This window comes from Bubalus kerabau, chromosome 6 (genome assembly GCF_029407905.1).
Source record: "Bubalus kerabau isolate K-KA32 ecotype Philippines breed swamp buffalo chromosome 6, PCC_UOA_SB_1v2, whole genome shotgun sequence".
NCBI lineage: Eukaryota > Metazoa > Chordata > Mammalia > Artiodactyla > Bovidae > Bubalus > Bubalus kerabau.
In genome coordinates this window covers 88,692,923-88,713,981 of record NC_073629.1, presented here as the reverse complement: position 1 = coordinate 88,713,981, position 21,059 = coordinate 88,692,923, and the positions used below count along the sequence as shown (strand labels likewise).

Sequence of the window (21,059 nt, the reverse complement as noted above, 5' to 3'; positions counted from 1 at the left end):
CTATTCATACTCCCCATCAGATGGATACACAGCAAGCCCCCGATTCCACTATTCTATATTATATTTCCCAGGGCACCTTCCACTGTGGAAGCCATTAGTTTTGGTCTTTTTGTTCCCGATTTATCAAAACAGACATTTTGCTGGCGAGCTCAGTTTTACTCCCAAATGCAAAATAGTTAGGAGACACAATTTTCGGCCAACTGAAAGAAAAAAGCAAAACATGCTTTGTAATCTTTTGGTTAAGGTGACTGGAAATTTCTACTTCTCCACCTTGATGACTGGTATGTCGATAAATAGAAAAGTCAGTGCTCAGAAGCTTGCAATTCTCTTCCCCTTCCCCAGTTAACAGTTCAGAGAAACAAACCAACCCATCATGTCCTCTGAATTTCTCCCAATAAAATGCACTGGAGTCAGATCATTCAAAATTAAGCAAACTGGTCAGAACCAACATCTGAAAAAGAAAAAATTAGCATGAGCCATCATATTCCACTTGTCAAATCAACAATACTCTTTTAAAAAAATAATACACAGTGTGGGCAAGGGTTCTGGGGACAGATTCTCGGCACTGGGAGTAACCCTGCTCCCAGGTCACACACAGCATATGCCCAGCACACTGCTATCGTTGACTATCAGGAACTGATCAGGACACGTGGTGCAAGAGATGGTAGCATTTGTTTTTGCTCAGATGCTCTTGAGATAGGCTGGGACCTGGGACCCTTTGCTGCAGTGCTGTAATGCTTGCACGTGGGCAAAGCTCTCAAGCAACAAAATACAAAAAAATGATATGGAGCGAAAAATAACTGTGTGCATGCGCAGCTGGGGCAAATTATGGACAAAAGCTATAGAATGACCAAAAAACCCCAACTGCCACTTCTGAAAAGTCAGGAACAAAACTGTATCAGGTAAACAAGCAGAGTAGTGAGCATGCCCTCTGCACTCACCACCACCAGTGAAAAGTGAACCTGTTAGTTGCTCAGTCATAAGTGACCCCATGGACTGTAGCCAACCAGGCTCCTCTGTCCATGGAATTCTCCAGGCAAGAATACTGCAGTGGGTAGCCATTTCATTCTCCAGGGGATCTTCTCCACCCAGAGATCGAACCTGGGTTTCCACATTGCAGGCAGATTCTTTAATGTCTGAGCCAACAGGGAAGCCCTGCTGCTGGTGCTGCTGCTAAGTTGCTTTAATCGTGTCCGACTCTGTGCGACCCCAGAGACAGCAGCTCACCAGGCTCCCCTGTCCCTGGGATTCTCCAGGCAAGAACACTGGAGTGGGTTGCCATTTCCTTCTCCAATGCAGGAAAGTGAAAGGTGAAAGTGAAGTCGCTCAGTCGTGTCCGACTCCTAGTGACCCCATGGACTGCAGCCCACCAGGCTCCTCCGTCCATGGGATTTTCCAGGCAAGAGTACTGGAGTGGGGTGCCATAGGGAAGCCCTAGAGGTGGGCAAAACACCTAAGTCACCCCTCGGGCCCAATCCCTGGACACACTCCTACCCTCACCCCATATAAAAAAGAAGTTCGCCGCCCCCTTCTCAGGGGGCAAGTGAGCAAGGAACCTGTCCTTTGTTCTTACTTCCCACTTGCTGCAGTAGGGGCCCCAGTATAGCCTTTCATGAATTTCTATGTTTCTATGTTTCTGGCTTCTAGTTTCTATGGATTTGGGAAAGTCAAGAATCCTGATCGGTATCAGCCTGGCATGGAAGCTTAGCTCTTGTACTTGCAAATATATTATTCTAGGTAAATTCCCTTTTTCAAATGAGCCTGAGTTTCCTACTTGCAGGGCTGTTGTGAGGATTTGAGGTAAACACTGTGCAGTGTCTATCATAAAGTAGGTGCTCCATCCATGAGAGCTATTATTACAATAGCCTTTAAACAAAGAGTCCGTTTCTTCATTTATGAGTGTTTCTCACCATACTACCGGGATCATCATCGAGTACTTGAGCTATCACGATCCACACCACTAATGGACTAATTTATAGATGTGTAAATAGCCAGTGTGCCCTGAGACCACATTTTCTGTTGTGTATAAGTCAATGTATTGCAATAGCTGAAAGCTAATTTCCACATGGGTCTTTGACCTTTAAAATTACTGAATGCCTTGCTCTCAAGTGACAGGATCTTTTCTGTACCTGACACTGATTTGCAAAATTAGATGTCCAAAAGGCTAAAACATAATTGTTTTATGAACAAGACAACAGTGTAACAAGCTTGGAACTATCTCATTAAAACCTGACTATAGCAAAGTCTTCAGGACCATTAAAGGACCAGGCTTCTGCTGTGGCAGGATCTTTGGGCAGGGAAGTCACAGACAGGCTTCTGTGAGAAGGTTCTAAACCCCTGTGAGTGCATGAGGCATTCTACATATTGAGTGAAGCAGTGGTTCCCAAACTGCATATTAAGAGTCACCTCGGGAATGTCACAAATTACTGACCATCAGGCTCCACCTGATCTACTGAATCACAGCCTCTAGAGGTGGGGCCTGCACATAAGGAAATTTTTGCAAGTGTTCCAGGTTATTGCAATGGGGAGCCCAGGTTTCAAAAATTCACAGGAGTAGAGAGAAATGTTCTGATTGGCTGATGGTCTCTAAAACTGGTGATCTTTCTTTACATAAGAAGGTTGAAAAGTGCGGAAGCGACAAGAGGACAAACAGAACCCATGAAAGAAGAAGAGATGGAGAGCAGAAGAATGGCTGAAGCTCTCGGTTGGGAGGTGGTAACTGAAGCAGCATGTGGTGCTGCCCTGAGGACAGGGGAGATGAGAGCTGGAGCAGGTCTGCAGTCTGGGGGAGGAGGGGCTGGACATAGCCATGGACATACATGCCATCTCTCCAGCTCAGTATACCACTCTTGGGAACAGGTGGGAGAACCAGCAAGGGGGGAATGGGGAAGGGGCATATGGATAAATTGAGGGAAGAGAGTGACTTCTGCTGCCAAGTCTATAGCCCCAGCTTTTCACCTCTGACCGCCCCAACCTCTTTCATACTTTTCCATGCTCTGTTCCTTCCACCTGAGATCATCTTTCTCCTCCCCCACACAAATGCCATTGGATATCACCTCCTGCATGAAGCCGTTCCTGATTTCCTCCAGCACAGTTAACTGTTAATTACTCAGTCCCAAGTATTTCTTCCAGAACAGTTCCTCTCAGACACAACTCTTCACATTATATTAACATTAGTCTGTGGTTTACGCAGATACCCTTACTGCTCAATTTTGGGTGTTTTATCCTTGGTCTCTGCCACAGGTCCCAGTACAAATTCAGTATTTTTTCTACAGAGACTACAGCACAGTGGTAGACTTACATTGCCACTGTGTGTACAGCATCCTTTTCGTAGCTAGCCCATCCTATGGGATTGTCTGTACAGCATCCTTTTCGTAGCTAGCCCATCCTATGGGATTGTCTGTACAGCATCCTTTTCGTAGCTAGCCCATCCTATGGGATTCTGGAGCAACTGTCAATCTCAATGGCATGGACCCAGGCAGAGTCACTAAAGAGACCTTCCACAAGAAACGCTATACAGAGGTTTTCTGTTCCAAGACCCATAACGATTTTACCTGAGACTGCCAAAATTTTCTTGTATGCAGCATATATAGCACTCCCTTTGGCAGGAGTAAGTATTGCTAAATGTTCACACATTTAGAAAGAGTTTGAAATTGACAGATAAAGAAAGAGGATGAACCCTGATGAAGACATTTTAGCACCTGGATACAACCAGACCTGATATCTCTACATCATCACTCCAAACTTCCCAGTTATATGTGCCAATATAGTCATCATTTTGCTGGTATTACAGTTGGATTTCTGTCACTTACCGTGAAAGATATCTGTACCCACTCAATCATACCATGATAATGATACCAATGATGAAACCTCCAGTCAGAAAATTACACTTGATTCTTCTGTTAAGAAATCAGCACAGAATAAGTTCATTTTAAAACAAAGAAATTCAAACTGTTTGACAGGGTCCAAGGTGTGTATGGAAGACTCTAAGGAAATAAATTATGCAGAAATCAGAAAGCAAATGCCAGGGGCTTGGCCTGCTCCTTCTTTAAAGTAACTCTCTTTATTCTGTTTTATATACTGAGATTCTATAATTCTTTTTTTTAGAAAGGTCCCATTGCTTTAAGAAAGTGTGAAAACTAAGGCATTAAGATATGTCCTCAAAAACAGTGTAATATTTTCAATAATTTTTTTTTCACACATAAAAGATTACTTTTCAGTTACTTGAAAACATTGCTTACACGGAACAATTCATTCTGTAAGTGACCTGGGGAACTGAAGTTTTGCTAGAATTCAACAAGAGACATGAGACAAAGATGGAAGAACTCCACCATCATTCCAGGGATCTGATGGGACATTTTGTCCCAAACCATTGTATGGCTGGAAGCAATGCCAAAAGCTTGTTCAATGTGTTGCAAGAAGTCTATAGGTGGGTAGGAATAGAAGGTTCTGCACCAGGCTTTAGGTCTTTAGGAAACTGAAAAAGAGAGAAACCCTGGAAAGGAGCTGTGAAGAAAAACTTCCAAAAAGCAGCTTTTTTAAACTTAGTCACGTAAGTTCAAAGGCTGAGTCACGCTTGACTCGTCTGCCTCCCTCACTTCTCATGCTTAGTCCTGCTTGCCTGAGTCATCTTCTTATAATCCTCAACCTCATTTCCTCCTCTCCACCTTCACTGACTCCAAGTCTCAGCTTTCCTTTCAGGGCAGTTGAAAGCCCTCCTCCCTCTGGCCTTTGCAGGGTCACCATGTTGAGCTTCCCAGCTCAAAAGGGACCACAGCCCTGACTTCACTGCTGCAAACCTGCCCAGGGATGAGGTTCGGCCCTTTTGCCATGGTCTTGCTCGTGTGTATCTCCTCTTCTCCTCCCCCCAGCCCCCAGCTCCTGTCCCACAACATGGACCTGCAGGTGTTCCTGTCCCAGGATGCAGTGCCTTTGCCTGTATATCCCCTCTTCAGGTATGTGCAGTCAGGGCTCAGAATCACTTTCCTATACCAGTGGTTCTCCAGTTTGAAAATCTGCTTTAAAAAATTACCTGGGAATTTAATCCTTTGTCAGTTGTTTCATGGATGAACGTAGAACCTATTATACAGACTGAAATGAGTCAAAAAGAGAAAGATAAATATCATATTCTAACGCATATATATGGAATCTAGAAAAATGGTACTGAAGAATTTATTTACAGGGCAGCAATAGAGAAACAGACAAAGAGAACAGACCTATTGATGTGGGGAGAGGGGAGGAGAGGGTGAGATGCATGGAAAGAGTAACAGGGAAACTTACATTACCATATGTAAAACTCATAGCCAAAGGGAATTTGCTGTAAGGCTCAGGAAACTCAAACAGGGGCTCTGTATCAACCTAGAGGGATGGAATGGGGAGGGAGATGGGCTGCTGCTGCTGCTAAGTCGCTTCAGTCGTGTCCGACTCTGTGCGACCCCACAGACGGCAGCCCACCAGGCTCCCCCGTCCCTGGGATTCTCCAGGCAAGAACACTGGAGTGGGTTGCCATTTCCTTCTCCAATGCATGAAAATGAAAAGTCAAAGTGAAGTCGCTCAGTCAAGGGAGGTTCAAAAGGGAGGGGATATATGTATACCTATGGCTGATTCACGTTGAAGTTTGACAGAAAACTACAAAATTCTGTAAAATAATTATCCTTCAATAAAAAATAAAAGGAAAAAAAAAATTACCTGGGGATCTTGTTAAAAGGCAGATTCTGAGTCAGGAGGTCTGAGAGGAGCCTGAGATTCCACATTCCTAACAAGCCCCCTGATGCTGCTGCTGAAGGGACCACACTTTGAGTAGCAAGATCTGCTACCAATCACAGTGGAAACCTTGCCTAAATAACCTCCCCCTCACGTACCTACACTAATAATTAGGCACACCTGATAGCCTTTGCTTGTAATCAGTGCTTACAATGAACTAGGCCCTGTTCAAAGTATTGTTCATTTATTAATTCATTTAACCAGCACAACACCGTATGAAATAGGTTACTATTAGCCACCTATTTCATAGGGTGGTTGTGCTGGTAGTATTACCACTTTCATTTTTAAAATAGGAAACTGAAGCACAGAGAGGTTAAGTAACTTACCCAGAGTCACAAAGCTGGTAAGTAATCGAAGCCGGCTTAAGCTCACCTGTTTGTACCCTTATCTTATGCTACTCTCAGACTCTCATCTGAGAGGGTCCCGCCTCTGCTTCCTCAGCTCTTTCTGCTTTCCTCCATCCCAACTCATACAACAGTGTATTGCAATAGGCTGTTTACTTGCCACTGGACAGTGAATTCCTCAAGATCTTCAAGTTAAGGCAAATGCCTCAAGTTAAGACAAGAATTCCTCTCTGCCTTACCTGAATCTCAGGCACCACCAGGCAATTCCTGGGATAAAAGAGAGGTTAATTACATGTTTTAAAAAATGACTGGCCTGCATAAACATTTGCAGAATTTAGCAAATTTTCCATTTCTCTCCGACAAAGGTTACTTTATTTCTCTTCCTCACACTAGCTAACATAAGAATCACCTGGAGGGCTTGTTAAAACTCTGGTTGCTGGGCCCCACCTCCAGTTTGCTTCAAGAGGTTTAGGAGGCTGCTGAAAGCCTTCTTTTCTAACAAGTTCCTAGGTGACAGTGCTGCTGCCAGGGGCCTGAGGACCACGCTTTCACATCCACTGCTTCATTTACTCCTTGTAAATTCTCAGTTTTCTTTCACAAAAGATCCTAAAGCACTCAACAGCGTGCCATATTTCAGAGACAGACTATCAAAATCCTCTGAGATCAAAGGAAATTTTTACCTCTTCTGTTTAGGAGCATGAAAAAAGTATCAAACATCGTAGCAGTTTACTAGCAACCCACCCAGTAACTGGTTTTGTTTTCTATTGGAAAAAAGAAATCAGGTGAATTAGCAAGTGACATTTAAAGCAGAAGTCAAAAGCAAATGTAGACTTTGGTTTTAGATGCTCCAGAAGCAATTAAATCAGCTGTCTTAAATTGAGCCCATTGCTGTTGTTCAGTCCTCAAGTCATGTCTGACTCTTCATGGCCCCATGGACTGCAGCACACCAAGGTTCCCTGTCTTTCACTATCTCCCAGTTTGCTAAAACTCATGTCCATTGAGTCAATGATGCCATCCAACCATCTCATCTTCTGTCACCCTCTTCTCCTCCTGCCTTCAATTTTCCCCAGCATCAGAGAGTGTTCTACTGAGTCGACTCTTTCCAACAGGTGACCAAAGTATTGGAGCTGCAGCTTCAGAATCAGTCCTTCCAATGAATTTTCAAGGTTGACTTCCTTTAGGATTGACTGGTTTGATCTTGTGCTCCAAGGGACTCTCAAGAGTCTTTTCCAACCCCACAGTTCAAAAGTATCAATTCTTCAGTGCTCAGCCTTCTTTATCATACAACTCTCACATCCATAAAATGACTACTGGAAAAACCATAGCTTTGACTATATGGAACTTTGTCAGCAAAGTGATGTCTCTGCTTTTTAATATGCTGTCTAGGTTTGTCCATATGAATGAGAATATACAACACTGTGAATAGCCAGATAAGAATATTGCAGACAGAGAGAATCACAAAGGTTAACACCATGATATCAGAAGGAGCTCAGTCAAAGCCAGGGTGCCAGGAGAGCAGGCATGAAATGGGCTTTGTATCGCACCAGGAGATTCTGAATTGTATTCTCAGTATAATAGGAAGAAACTAGGGCTTCCCTAATGGCTCAACTAGTAAAGAATCTGCTTGCAATGTGGGAGACCTGGGTTTGCTCCCTGGGTTTGATCCCTGGGTTGGGAAGATCTCCTGGAGGAGAGCATGGCAACCCACTCCAGTATTCTTGCCTAGAGAATCCCCATGGACAGAGGAACCTGGTGAGCTACAGTCCATGGGGTCTCAAAGAGTCGGAAATGACTGAGCGACTAAGCACAACAGAAGGATTTCAGCAGAAGTGTCATGTCTCATTTCCATTTGAAAAAGGTCACTCTGGCTGTCCTGTGAAGAAAGGTTTGTAAGGGGCAACAGCAAAAGGGAAAGGATGAGTTAATTTCTCCACGCACTGGGCTACCTGAAACACTTAACAGCTGGTAGCAGGGTGGATCAGAGAAGGCAATGGCACCCCACTCCAGCACTCTTGCCTGGAAAATCCAATGGAGGGAGGAGCTTGGTGGGCCGCAGTCCATGGGGTCTCTAAGAGTCGGACACGACTGAGCGACTTCACTATCACTTTTCACTTTCATGCATCGGAGAAGGAAATGGCAACCCACTCCAGTGTTCTTGCCTGGAGAATCCCAGGGATGGGGTAGCCTGGTGGGCTGCCATCTATGGGGTCGCACAGAGCTGAACACGACTGAAGCGACTTAGCAACAGCAGCAGCAGCAGCAGCAAGGGGGTGGATGGGAGCAGGGAGAGGTTTATCAGTTGTACCAATTTAAAGTTGGTACCAATATAAAGCTTTACAGCCTGATCAGATAATCCACTTGCATTGCACTATTTAAATACAACATACTAAACTGGTCTAGGCTAGTTGTAGCAAGGTGCTGCAATGCAGGCCTTCAGCTTGCTAGAAAAGTCCATAGAAGATTGTCTTTTTAGAATATTCTCAACAGAAGGCTGTGTATAATCCCCAGAAAGGCAGATTTAAAGAATACAGCGGCCCTTTGAGAGCTAAAAAAGCAGATAGCGAAGTGCTATTTTCTTTTCTTACAAAATAAGTCTTTTTCAAATTATAATGAAATTCAAATCCATGGATGACCATCAGTAACAATGGTCAACACTTACACAGTGCCCACACACCAAGCCCTATTGGCCTGAACGATGACGCATATTTACTCATTCAAATCACCCATGAAGTGGCCACCGTGTGGTGCTGTGCTTAGTTGCTCAGTTGTGTCTGACTCTTTGCAACCCTGTGGACTGTAGCCCAGCAGGCTCTTCTGTCCATGGGGATTCTCCAGGCAAGAATACTGGAAGTGGGTTGCCATTCCTCCTCCAGGGGATCTTCCCAACTCAGGGATCGAACTCAGGTCTCCTGCATTGCAGGTGGATTCTTTACTGTCTGAGCCACCAGAGAAGCCCAAGAACACTTGAGTGGGTAGTCTATCCCTTCTCCAGGGGAACTTCCCGATTCAGGAATCAAACTGGGGTCTTCTGCATTGCAAGCTCTTTCTTTACCAGCTCGGCCACCCAGGAAACCAGAAGTAGCCACTACGAGTTCATTATTCTCATCTGATAGATGAGGAAGCTGAGGCATAGAATGGGTAAGTAATTTGCCCAAGATCACACAGCTGGTAACTACTGAAACTGAGGCTTGACACCAGGCCTTCTAGCTCCAAAGTTGTGGCCAGAGTGTTAACCATCATACTATTGCTTCCAGAGAATTTTCAATATGAGACATGTTTATTTATTGAGAGAAGGCAGCCCCACATTTTAAATTTTGTTGCATCCCTAGCATAATGTCTGACACAGAATAATCTGTCTCTGAGGATGAGCTGAACCTGGATACTGAGCTTCACTGCCCCCTATAATGGAGTAAGAAAAAACACCAAGTCAGAGGCAGGAACTGAGTTCTAAGATAATATCCTCATGCCAATGATATACGCAAACACAAAAATGCATGCTGATGTTTTTAAAAGACTGCAGAATCTCAACAAAATTAGATGTAACTTTAGATACTGTGGAAGAGGTACCCAAACTCAGTTTTTCTTAAAATAAGGAAAAGAAAGGTCCAGAGGAAAGCATGCAAGTACCTGCACCAATTATCGTCCCCCAAACATGGTGGGTGTTGAGCCAACTAAGCCCCTGGCTGGCATCACAGATGAGGCCTAACTCACAATGGTATTGCCAGAGCCAAGGACAGTACCTGGCATAAAATCTGTTCTGTTCTGGTGAGTTGCTAAGTCATATCTGATTCTTCGTGACCACATGGACTACAGCATCCCAGGCTTCCCGGTCCTTCACTATCTCCTGGAGTCTGTCAGATTCATGTCCATTGAGTTGGTAATGCTATCAAACAATCTGCCATCCCCTTCTCCTTTGGCCTTTAGTCTTTCTCTGCATCAGGGTCTTTTCCAAAGTGTTGGCTCTTCACATCAGATGGCCAAAGTATTGGAGCTTCAGCTTCAGTATCAGTCCTTCCAATGAATATTCAGGGTTGATTTCCTTTAGGATTGACTGGTTTGAATGCCTTGCTGTCCAAGGGACTCTCAAGAGTCTTCTCTAGCTCCACAGTTCAAAAGCATCAATATGTGGGATAAAACTGGCTGAGTGAGATGGGCAGATCCCTTGAAGTCCCTGCTATACTTGCTGTGTGACCTTGGTCATGTCGCTTTCCTTCATGGACCTCAGTTTACCTGTGTGTACCCCACTCTAGTACTCTTGCCTGGAAAATCCCATGGATGGAGAAGTCTGGTAGGCTGCAGTCCATGGGGTCGCTAAGAGTCGGACACGACTGAGCGACTTCACTTTCACTTTTCACTTTCATGCATCGTAGAAGGAAATGGCAACCCTCTCCAGTATTCTTGCCTGGAGAATCCCAGGGATGGGGGAGCCTGGTGGGCTGCCGTCTATGGGGTCGCACAGAGTCGGACACGACTGAAGCGATGCAGCAGCAGCAGCAAACCAAGGATGATATTATCTACTCTGTGTCTTTGCCATGCATATGAGGGAAGGGGAAGGATGGAAATAAAGATCTTAGATCAGTGCTTAGCTCAGGATATATAATCAGTAAGTGGTAACTTCTGCTAGTATGATTATTTCTACTGCTACTGCTATTATTATTACATGGTTATAGACTTGAAAATTGGCAGTAAGGCCAAACAACTAAGGAAAAAAGCCTTAACAAAAAGCATGATTGCAGTCTAGCTTTTGAGACATATCTTACAGGAAATATATTCTTTGTCAGTTAACATAAAATATTAGACCAAAATGACTTGAGACATCTGAGAGATATTTCAGTAGAGTGGTTAAAGGGATAGACCCTGGACCAATCCCCAGCTTCACCACTTACTAACTATGTGACCCTGAGCAAGTTACTTAACATCTCCAGTCCACTCTCATCAGTAAGATGAGAGTGTTCATAGTAACCTGCTTCACGGAATTATCATGAGCGTTGAATAAGATAGAATACATAAAGCATTTAGACATTCCTGACAGCATGTGAGCGCTCGGTTAAGTGTTAACCACTGTGATTATCACGTTGCTGTTTTCACCGTGTGGGTATTTAACGCAAAATCAGGAAACTAGACGACACGAGATGCCGGGCTCCTGGTTTGCGTCTGCCTGTGGCTCACAGTGAAACAAACTCCAAAGAAAAGCAAGACACTGCCATTCTCATTATATCACAGCACTGAGGCAGTTCAGAGAGGCTGTCTGGCCATCCTGATAGGTACAGGCTAGCTATTTAATGACTTACAAAGACAACAAGAAAGAGGAACAGTTATTTGATGCCTCAACGTTACAGAAAATAAAAGAGAAGGTTGGGGTGTGTAAAAAGTATTGTTCCATTCCTCAGGGCAATTAGCGTATTCAGGACATACAGCTGGCAAATCCAGAAACTGCTTTTTCTCTTCTATCAAAGGATAATATATATTTTCACCTTCAGAAAGGTTAGGTAATTATAAACGTATTCTCCTTACTCATAATATTTTAAGCAAGTAATTGTCGCCCATGGGAACATGTTTAATTATTTCTGATGAACAGCTGTGGCACAGAACCATGAGAACATGTCAGGCAGAGTGTGGAAATCGCGGCCCCGTTCTTAATTGTGTGGGAATCTTGTCTTTTCATCGTGGAAAAAAAAAATCCCATATTGATTTTTCTCTCAATTGATTTCACAAAATTTTCAGTTTAGCAACACTGAGTCTCTCCAATTATAGCATCTTCTCGATTCCCTGGGTGAAAGGCTGCCTCAGGCCTTTCTGATAGAAACCTCACACTGCCCAGCAAGCACCCTTTCCTGGACACTAGAGTCTCATAACTGTTCCCCTTCCTCACCTGGTCCAATTTTTAAAAATTGAAATATAGTTGATTTATAAGATTGTGTCAGTTTCAGGTATACAGTAAAGTGATTTGGATATATATGTATATACATATATATTCTTTTTTTTCCATTATAGGTTATTATAAGATAACAACTTTAGTTCCCTGTGCTATAAGTAAATTCTTGTTGTTTTTCTGTTTTATATATATATACATAGTAACATGTATCTCTAAATCCCATGCTTCTAATTTATTCCTCTTCCCTTCCCCTTTGGTAACCATAAGTTTGTTTTCTATGTCTGAGTCTATTTCTCTGTTATGAAATAAATTTATTTGTATCATCTTTTTATATTCCACATATAAGTGATATCATATAACATTTGTCATTCTCTGTCTGACTTACTTTACTTACTATGATAAACTCTAGGTCCATCCAGGTTGCTACAAATGGCAACATTTCATTTTTTATTACTAAGTAATATTCCTCTCTGTGTGTGTGTGTATGTGTGTGTGTGTGTGTATACTACATATTCTTTATCCGTTCATGTATTGATGGACACTTAGGTCGCTTCCACATCTTGACCATTGTAAGCAGTGCTACAATGAACATTGGAGTGCATGTATCTTTTTGAATTATGTTTTTTTTTTTTTTTGTATATGCCCAGGAGGGGATTGCAGGGTCATATGGTAGTTCTATTTTTGGTTTTGTAAGGAACCCTCATATTGTTCACCATAGTGGCTGAACCTATTTACACACCCACCGATAGTGTAGGAGGATTCCCTTTTCTCCACGCTCTCTCCAGCATTTATTATTTGTAGACTTTTTTATGACGGCCATTCTGACTGGTGTGAAGTAATATCCCATTGTAGTTTTGATTTGCATTTCTCTAGTAATTAGCAGTGTTGAGCATCTTTTCCTGTGCCCTAGTCACAATATTTTTAAAGGGAGCAGGGAAAGGCAAGGGAGTGCAGCTTTGGGATTGCGCATGAAGATGGAGGCGCCATTTCTCATTCCTCCTATAGCAGGAAGAACATTAGAGGAGGTGTGACTTTTGTACCCTGTCATGGATGCTTCGCCTTATGGGTGGGAAACCTGAGACCCTGCTAGGGAAAGGGCTTTCCAGAAGCTACCCAGCAAAAGCAAGTTTTAAACTGAGATCTGCTGACTCCAAATCCAGAAAAAGAAGCAAGTTGAGCTGGGAACATTCAGTGGAGTTGACACGACAATCTGAGATCAGGCCCTGCCAGAAGGAATAGGTTCTGGGGAAACTGCTAGATCAAAGGTGCTGAAGGGGTAACTGACAGGGGGCTACAGACATGCTCCATTAGGCCCTCTTTCCTGAGGCTGGTACCCATTGCCCCTCCACTCAGTGAGCACGAAGTGGCTAAGAGCAAGTGACTCTGGATTCAGACAAACCTGACTTGAAAACTGCCTTTTCCTAACAAGGCAGTGAAATAGGTGTCACTACTCCATTTTACATATTTAGAAAACTGTGGCCTAGAAAGTCAGGGAGCTTTTCCAAGGCCGTTCATTTGACCCATGTCTCATTTCCAAGCCTTCTACTTCCAAACGTTGGGATATTTCCATAAAATATTTCTTTACATTTACAAAGTGATTTTACCTCTAAAATCAGTAGTTTTGTATCTTCAGTGTTAATTCACCTGTCCAGTAGAAAGTGCTTAGAGATATATATGGTGCTAGTCAACTCTTTTTAAATGGAATTTTTATTGAGGTAATTATAGATTCACATGAAGTTATAGGAAATAATAGTGAGGTCCCATATATATGATAGTCAACTTTTTGATATGAGTTTTATACCAAGCGTGAAAGACTCTGGACCAAGGGAACTATAATGGTCTAGATATAATAAACCTTATAATTCTTTACAAGTCTTTTATTTATAAGTGGCATAAATTTGAGGCATTAAAGCTCTGCTGCCTGGGGTCAAATCCAACACCACAACTTCTCAGTTTTCTGATCCCCAGTGAATGAATGGGTCTCTCTGTTTCCACACTTGTGGAAAAAAAGGGTGGGCACAGCCACGTTGCTTATAGTATTATTGTGGGATTAAATGCGTTAATGCATATAAAGTGCTTAGAACATATAGTCAACTGATCATTCATATTCTTGGCATGTATCTACATATTTTTGCCTATGTACTGACTTGGAAAACAAAAGCTCAATCTTTTTCCACCTATTCCTTTCCCTTTGAGGTCAGGGCAGGGGTGGGGATTGGATTGTTACAGAAACTGGGAATGAGGGTACAGCTTTTTTGTTTAAACCTATACAACATTTGCTTAATGATTTGATTAATCCATATCATTAATAAACATTTTCTTTTATACATTAAAAGTTCAAATTTTTAAATAATACACAATTTCCCTGCTTATGGGAAAATATTCAAAGATACCAGCAGTTTCCTGCAAATATGTAAATTTTATTCCTTTCTTTTGGGAAGTCTTGATAGAGAGTACATGATTTCATGAAAATCCTCATGAAATAGAAGCTATTTCCTAATTTCTTCTATGTGCATAGTTTATGTGTTTTAAATTATTAATAATAGGGATGGATAAAACCATTACAATATTGTAAAGTAATTAGCCTTCAATTAAAATAAATAAATTAAAAAAAATAGGGATGGAGATTGCTTCTGGATCCTGATCTGATCCCATTGTTAGATGTGGAAATCTTAGAAAATTCTCTCATTTTGCCCTGTTCAAGGAATCTCTCTCTAAAGAACACAAGCAGTGCTTATACCTGTTTAATAGACTGAGAAATGATTAGGTTTAACTGAATAAAAGTCAAACCTGTCAAGATGTCTTAGGTGTTATTGGGCTCACATCCCCCAACTACAAACCCTTCCCTACACCCCAACCACTCAAGTGCACAGACAACCACCACCTCCATCATTACCACCACTTCCATCATTACCACCACCACCTCCATCATCATCATTACCACCTCCATCAGTACCACTTCTTTCATCATTACCATCACCACATCATCATTGCCACCATCTTCATCATTACCAGCACCTCCACTGCCTCTATCGTTACTTACAGCTCTACAACCTTCATCATTACCACCACCTCCAACATTACCACCAACACCAAGGTCCCTAAAATGGCAGTGTTTTGCTGATTGCCACAAAGCTACCCACAGAATGAATGGCAGGCAAAAAGGTTTTCTTCAGAGCCCTCATGATACTTTCACCAAATCTTTATTTTAACTCTTGCACAATGTGAAGCATTTAACAGTCCTTCTCCCTAACTAGACTGGAAGTATATTTACCTCTGAATGCTCTTTGCCTGGAACTGAGTTTATCTCTCAGTGGCTGCTCAGGAAATATATCCCCAATGAAATTGAATGCAAACCTCCCATCTCCTAACATGCACTTTCCATCCCAGACTACCCTGCCAGCTTCCAGAAGTCCTGTTTTTCAAGGATGGTTTTTATAAAAGGCAGTGTTGAGCCTTTTACATGAGAATTGGAGATAAATACTACAAGTGCTATGGGTCACAGGCTCACGGCAGAGCTGTTAGGGAAAACTGCAGACTCTTAGCTAGTGGGATGGGGCAGTCTCTCACAGAAGCTGTGTACTGGGGCATGTTGGACCCAAAAGACATCAATTCCTTGCTGCCTCTTTATTTGGGAGCAAGGAGGCCATTTAGGTAAAGTTCGAGCTTTGTTATCAGGGTGCGAGCCTCACAAGAATGAGGAACACCCTGTTCTAGGATGTCAGCCAGTACCCAAGGAGTGTGCACAGAGACAAGCAAGCTTAACAAGGCAGGAGGGGCTACTCTGAAGACAAACTGGCTTGTCTCTCCTCAATGGAGAAATCTAAGTCAACCCATCCTTCACAAAGTTTTAGACCTTTGTCCAGCTGGCCAACCTGGGTCAGCATTTAAGTCCCTGACCCTGCTCCAGGGAGGAGTGTGTAGTATCACTGTTTATGATGGGTCTCTATAATGATGTTGCTTTCTTCAGAGGCCTTTCCTGACTTTCCCAGTCTGTTTGGGTTCCTACTGGAATAGCAGCTGGTATGCGTGCATGTGCTCAGTCGCTCAGTTGTATCTGACCCTTTGTGACCCCCAGGGAATGGGTTGCCATTTCCTCTTCCAGGGAATCTTCCTGACTCAGGGACTGAACCTGTGTCTCCTGCATCTCCTGCAATGGCAGGCAGATTCTATACCACTCTGCCACCTGGGAGACAGCAGGTATATCTTGGTGCATTTGTAATCACTTGGTCAGTTCCCCTCTTCCTTACTAGATCACTAGTTTTACAAGGAGGTGAGGGGACTATATTTTCCAATTCACTGCCATATTTCTTGAATCTAGCACAAGTTAGATTCATTTAAAAAGTGTTAATTTTTAATGAATGGTACAGTAAAGGTGTACAGTAAAGATACTGTGTACCTACTGTACACAGTAGGTGCTTAATAAACACTTTTAAATAAATAAATAAATAAATCACTTAAAAATAAATGAACAAGAAAAACAAATAGTTTATAGACCTAGAAAGCTTCCAAAGTACTTTTTACATGTATTAATTAAGTTTTTTATTTCTCACACGATCCATATGAAGGAAAAATATTATTCTAATTTTTGCCAAAGAGAAAAATGAAGGATTGAAGCAGTGAAACTGCCCAGTAGCAAAGTTGAGAGTTCATCAAGTCGGGACCACCCAGCCCAGCTCTTCCTCCTTGCTCTTTAAATTCTCTTTCTATTCACCAAACCCTCAAAGATAAACTTAGAATCACAGCACCTTCCATCCCCCACACCTGCTGTGGGATCCCAATTAATAACTGCAAAAAACATTTGCTATTGTTCCGAGGAGCTGGGAAATCAATGTGTTCATTAGCAGGCTCCCCCTCCCTGCCATCAGCCAGGAAGATGAAGGTGCTGGGGCCTGTTCTCTCTATTTCTCCTCAACCATCTGTGACTAAAAATGTTCTTTGAAATGCACTTTTCCCCAGCTCTCACAGTTAGAATTTCATCTCATCTTTATCTCACTTCCCCATGCTAACACCCCCACTCCCGAAAATAAAGCCCCCAGAACTGCTGATCTGCCTCTCTTTCCCAGATCCTCCCTAGTCAGCAAGAAAGAGACCAGATCCAGTGGTGGCTTTAGGTCTCAATTTTGATTTAAAAGGAAAGCATGCTTTCATCCTCCATGTTTCCCTATCTGCCAGGCACTGTATGCATGGCTTGTTAGGTCGGAACCTCCAGAGAGAAGGCAGAGGATGCAGGGTTCAGGCAGAGGCTAAATCTGAGCCCATAGAACCCTGGGTCCCCTGGTCCCTTCTGCTCAGAGCCAGCCCCATTTCCCGGTGTGCAGGCTGATGGGCCAGTGGCCAGACTAAATAAAATCTCATGATGTGAATTTTGGGGCTCTACTGTATATACCGAACTTAATTTACACAGGATCAGTCACCAAGGATAGTAAAAGGCTCTTTATTTGGCAAAACTAATACAATTTTGTAAAATTTAAAGGTAAAAAAAAAAAAATTTAAAGCTACTTAAAAGTTGCAGTTAAAAAACAAGAAATATCTGAGTACCTAGACTCATCCACTCAATAGCTTGCCACATTTGTTTTATCTTTATATACATTCTACTTTTTCCTTAAACCCTTTGAGAATAAGTTGGCAATATTATGAAGTGTTACCCCTAAATTCTTTAGCATATATCTTTTAAAAACAAGAGGATATTCCCCATAGCCAAAATACTGATCTCGCCTGGTACATTAGAGAACTGTTTTCTAATGTACAGTGTATATTCAGATGTCCCCAACTATCCCAATAATGTTCTTCAAATCTTTCTTTCCCATGTACAGTCCAATCAAGAATCACGTGTTGCATTTAAATGCCATTTGTCGTTAGCCTGTAATCTGAAACTGGTCCTCAGCCTTTTCTTTTTTTCCATGGTGTTGATGCTTTTGAACAGCATAAGCCAGGTTTGTTTTTTAGAATGGTCCTCAACTTGAGTCACATGATTCCAGTTCACCCCATCATTGGAGACATTAGATTTATCATATGATTAAATATGGTATGTATCAGATTTGTTCATTGTAAAAGTATCTTTCCTCTTTAGTTAAAAAAAAAAAAAGCAGCAAGCCTGAAATGGAGTCACTTATGCTAAGCCCCACATCACCAGAGACTTAACTTACAGTTTCAGCTCTCCCAGAAATGGAATCTTAAATCTGTCAATCAGCAATTGCCTGATCAGCACTAGGTAGTTAATCTACCTGATAGACCCCTAGCATCCCCTAAAGGACAATAATCTTGCAATAATTAATCCACTTTTTTGCCTAGTATAACTTCCTTGTCATTGCTCCTTTCTGCGTATAAAATTGTTTCATTGTGTACAGCTTCTTGGAGCTCCTTTCTATCTGCTAGACGGGATGCTGCCTGATTCATGAATCACTGAATAAAGCCAATAAGATCTTTAACATTTATTCAGTTGAATTTTGTTTTTGAGTAATTAATCAATATTCTATGGGAAGATATTTGAGACCATATGAATATCCTTTACCCAAACAACTTTAATATAATGGCTTAAGCATTCATTGATAATACTTACCTAAATCAGTTATCATAGCAGTGGTTGAAAAATAGTACTGTTATATTTCTATCATTCCTCATACAAAAGCTTTTTTTCTGCAAAAAGAACTTTCCCTTTCCCTTTTCAATTTTTAGTATCACTCTAGACTCATGGATTCCTTTTTGTATTATTTCTAGTAGTCATGTACAGATGTGAGAGTTGGACCATAAAGAAAGCTGAGGGCTGAAGAATTGATGTTTTTGAACTGTGGTGCTGGAGAAGACTCTTGAGAATCCCTTGGACAGGAAGGAGATCAAACGAGTCAATCCTAAAGGAAATCAATCCTGAATATTCACTGGAAGGACTTGATGCTGAAGCTAACGCTCCAATACTTTGGCCACCTAATGTGAAGAGCGGATTCATTGAAACAGACCCTGATTCTGGGAAAGGTTGAGGGCAGGAGGAGAGGGGGAGCAACAGAAGATAAGATGGCTGGATAGCATCATCGACATGAGTTTGAACAGACTCTGGGACATGGTGAAGGACAGGGAAGCCTGGTGTGCTACAGTCCATGGGGTCACAAAGTTGGATATGACTGGACAACGGAATAACAAGTATGTTAGAACCCCTTGTTGCCAATCTTCACTCTGTTGCTCTAATTGAGGATCTTGGAAGGAGAAAATATAAAGTTTTTTCTAGCTCCTTCCCATCCTCATTCTCTCTAATCTCAGTCATTTAAGAGTTCACATGTTGGTCCCTCCTACTTCCTGCTGGACTGTATTCTTGACAGGGAAATCTGAGAAGTCACATAGAAGGATCTGAAACTGCATCATGATGTCCACTACCAAGCCGAGCTTCCTAAAGGATGGAGTCACATCTCATGGCTGTGTCCCCAGCACCTAGCATGGTACCTGGATGTTAGTACACGCTCCCTGGTTATCATGAAAGGAACCCAAAAATGGTTGCTTCAACTGAGTGCAAAGTAGCAGCTCAAAATCTCAGACAGTCTTTATCAGAGGGCAGTGAAGGAAAATTCACTTTTACAGAATATTTAGAATGTACCAAGTTCCTGATAAACCTACCAAAAAGCTGCCATGTTAGCTTGGACTTTAACATGAGAAGCGAGTAAAAGTATCTGATGTTTTTAAACCACTGTTATTCTGGGTCTGTCACATACAGCTGAACTTATATCCCAGATAACATATTCCCCTACTGTACACTCTAGTCATGATGGCTATTTCTGGTTCCTTGAACACATGACTCCAGTGCTTCTCAAAGGAATCACCTAGGAGTCTTTTTAAAAAGCAGATTCTGATTCAGTGGGTCTGAGCTGGGGACTAAGATTCTGCATTTCTGACAAGCTCCCAGGTGAGGCTGATGCCACTGCCCTGGAGACCACACTGCAGTTTGTAACAGAGAGGCACTACTCTGCTTCATGTCAGAATGCACTTGCAAATGCTATTCTCTTTGCTTCAAGTCCCCACCCCTCCTGGTGTGTCTAGAAAATTCCCATTCATTGTTTAAAAGCTTGTTCAAGGGTCATCTCTTCTTTCCTTTGCCACCTGGTTTGTGAGCACCTACTATGTGCCATTGCTGGTTTAGGCTCTGGAATCCATGAGTGTACAATAAAAATATGATCTGTCCTTTCAACAGCTCCACAGTCTAGTAGAGACAGACCATAAGATAAGCAAACACACAAACCAACATGAACACTGATGATTGCAGTACGTACCACAGAAAATGAAGAGGGAGAATGACCAAGGAGGGGTCCATCCTTTAGGCACCTAGTCAGGGAGGAACTTTCAAAGGGGAAGATAATTGAGGTGAGATCTGAAAAAAGAGAAGAAATTGACCCTGTGAAAAACTGGAGGGAGGGAAGAGCATTTGAGGCTGAGGAAAGAGAAAGGGGGCAATGCCCCAGAGTTTGGAATGTTAAAGGACCTAAAATAAAGCGGGTGTGACTTAAAGATAGTGAGAGATGGGGGGAAGCTCTGAGCAGAGATGGGAGGAGTCAAAGGCTACGTCATGTAAGACCTTTGGCCGTCGTAATGTGCTAGAATTTCATTGCAACTGAAATGGGAAACCACTGGAGAGGTTTAAGCACAAGAACGATAAGATTTAATGTATGTTTTTAAAAGAACACTCTGGCTGCTTCATGAAAAATGTATGGTAATAACAGCTAATGATAATAGCTAACACTTATTGATTGTGCTTATTATACACCAGGCATTGCTCTGAGTGCTTACATATATTAACTCATTTAGTGCGCTCAATAACCTTATGAAACAGGTACTGTTATTATTCTCATTTTATGGATGAAATTGAGATAAGAAAAAAGTTAATAAACTTGTTCAAGTCACATAGCTAGTACATACTGGAGCTAAGATTTGAACCCAGGCAGCCTGGTTCTGGAGTTCTGGCACTATATCACTTTACCTCAAGAGAAAGCATGGAAGCAGGGTTAATTCATTAGGGCAGACTTGCAGCCTGTCAAGGTGGGAGATACTGTAAAAGAGAGAACAAACCTGACTCCATGTTAGATCTGTTCCACTGC

General features: G+C 42.2%; 1 protein-coding gene across 19 annotated transcripts in view; it reads right to left on the bottom strand.

The window, feature by feature from the left end:
* The window catches only part of DAB1 (DAB adaptor protein 1), a 956,508-nt gene extending 950,397 nt beyond the window's left edge, over positions 1–6,111 (bottom strand). For 13 of the 19 annotated variants that reach the window (XM_055585758.1, XM_055585759.1, XM_055585757.1 and 10 more), the window contains exon 1: positions 5,689–5,842. The gene's annotated coding sequence lies outside the window, so the exon portion shown is untranslated. Of the gene's footprint in view, positions 1–368; positions 452–3,812; positions 3,900–5,032; positions 5,092–5,688; positions 5,843–6,089 lie in introns of those variants that run through there. The other 6 variants (XM_055585722.1, XM_055585725.1, XM_055585723.1 and 3 more) reach the window with 6 other exon arrangements.
* Between the last annotated feature and the right edge of the window lie 14,948 nt (positions 6,112–21,059).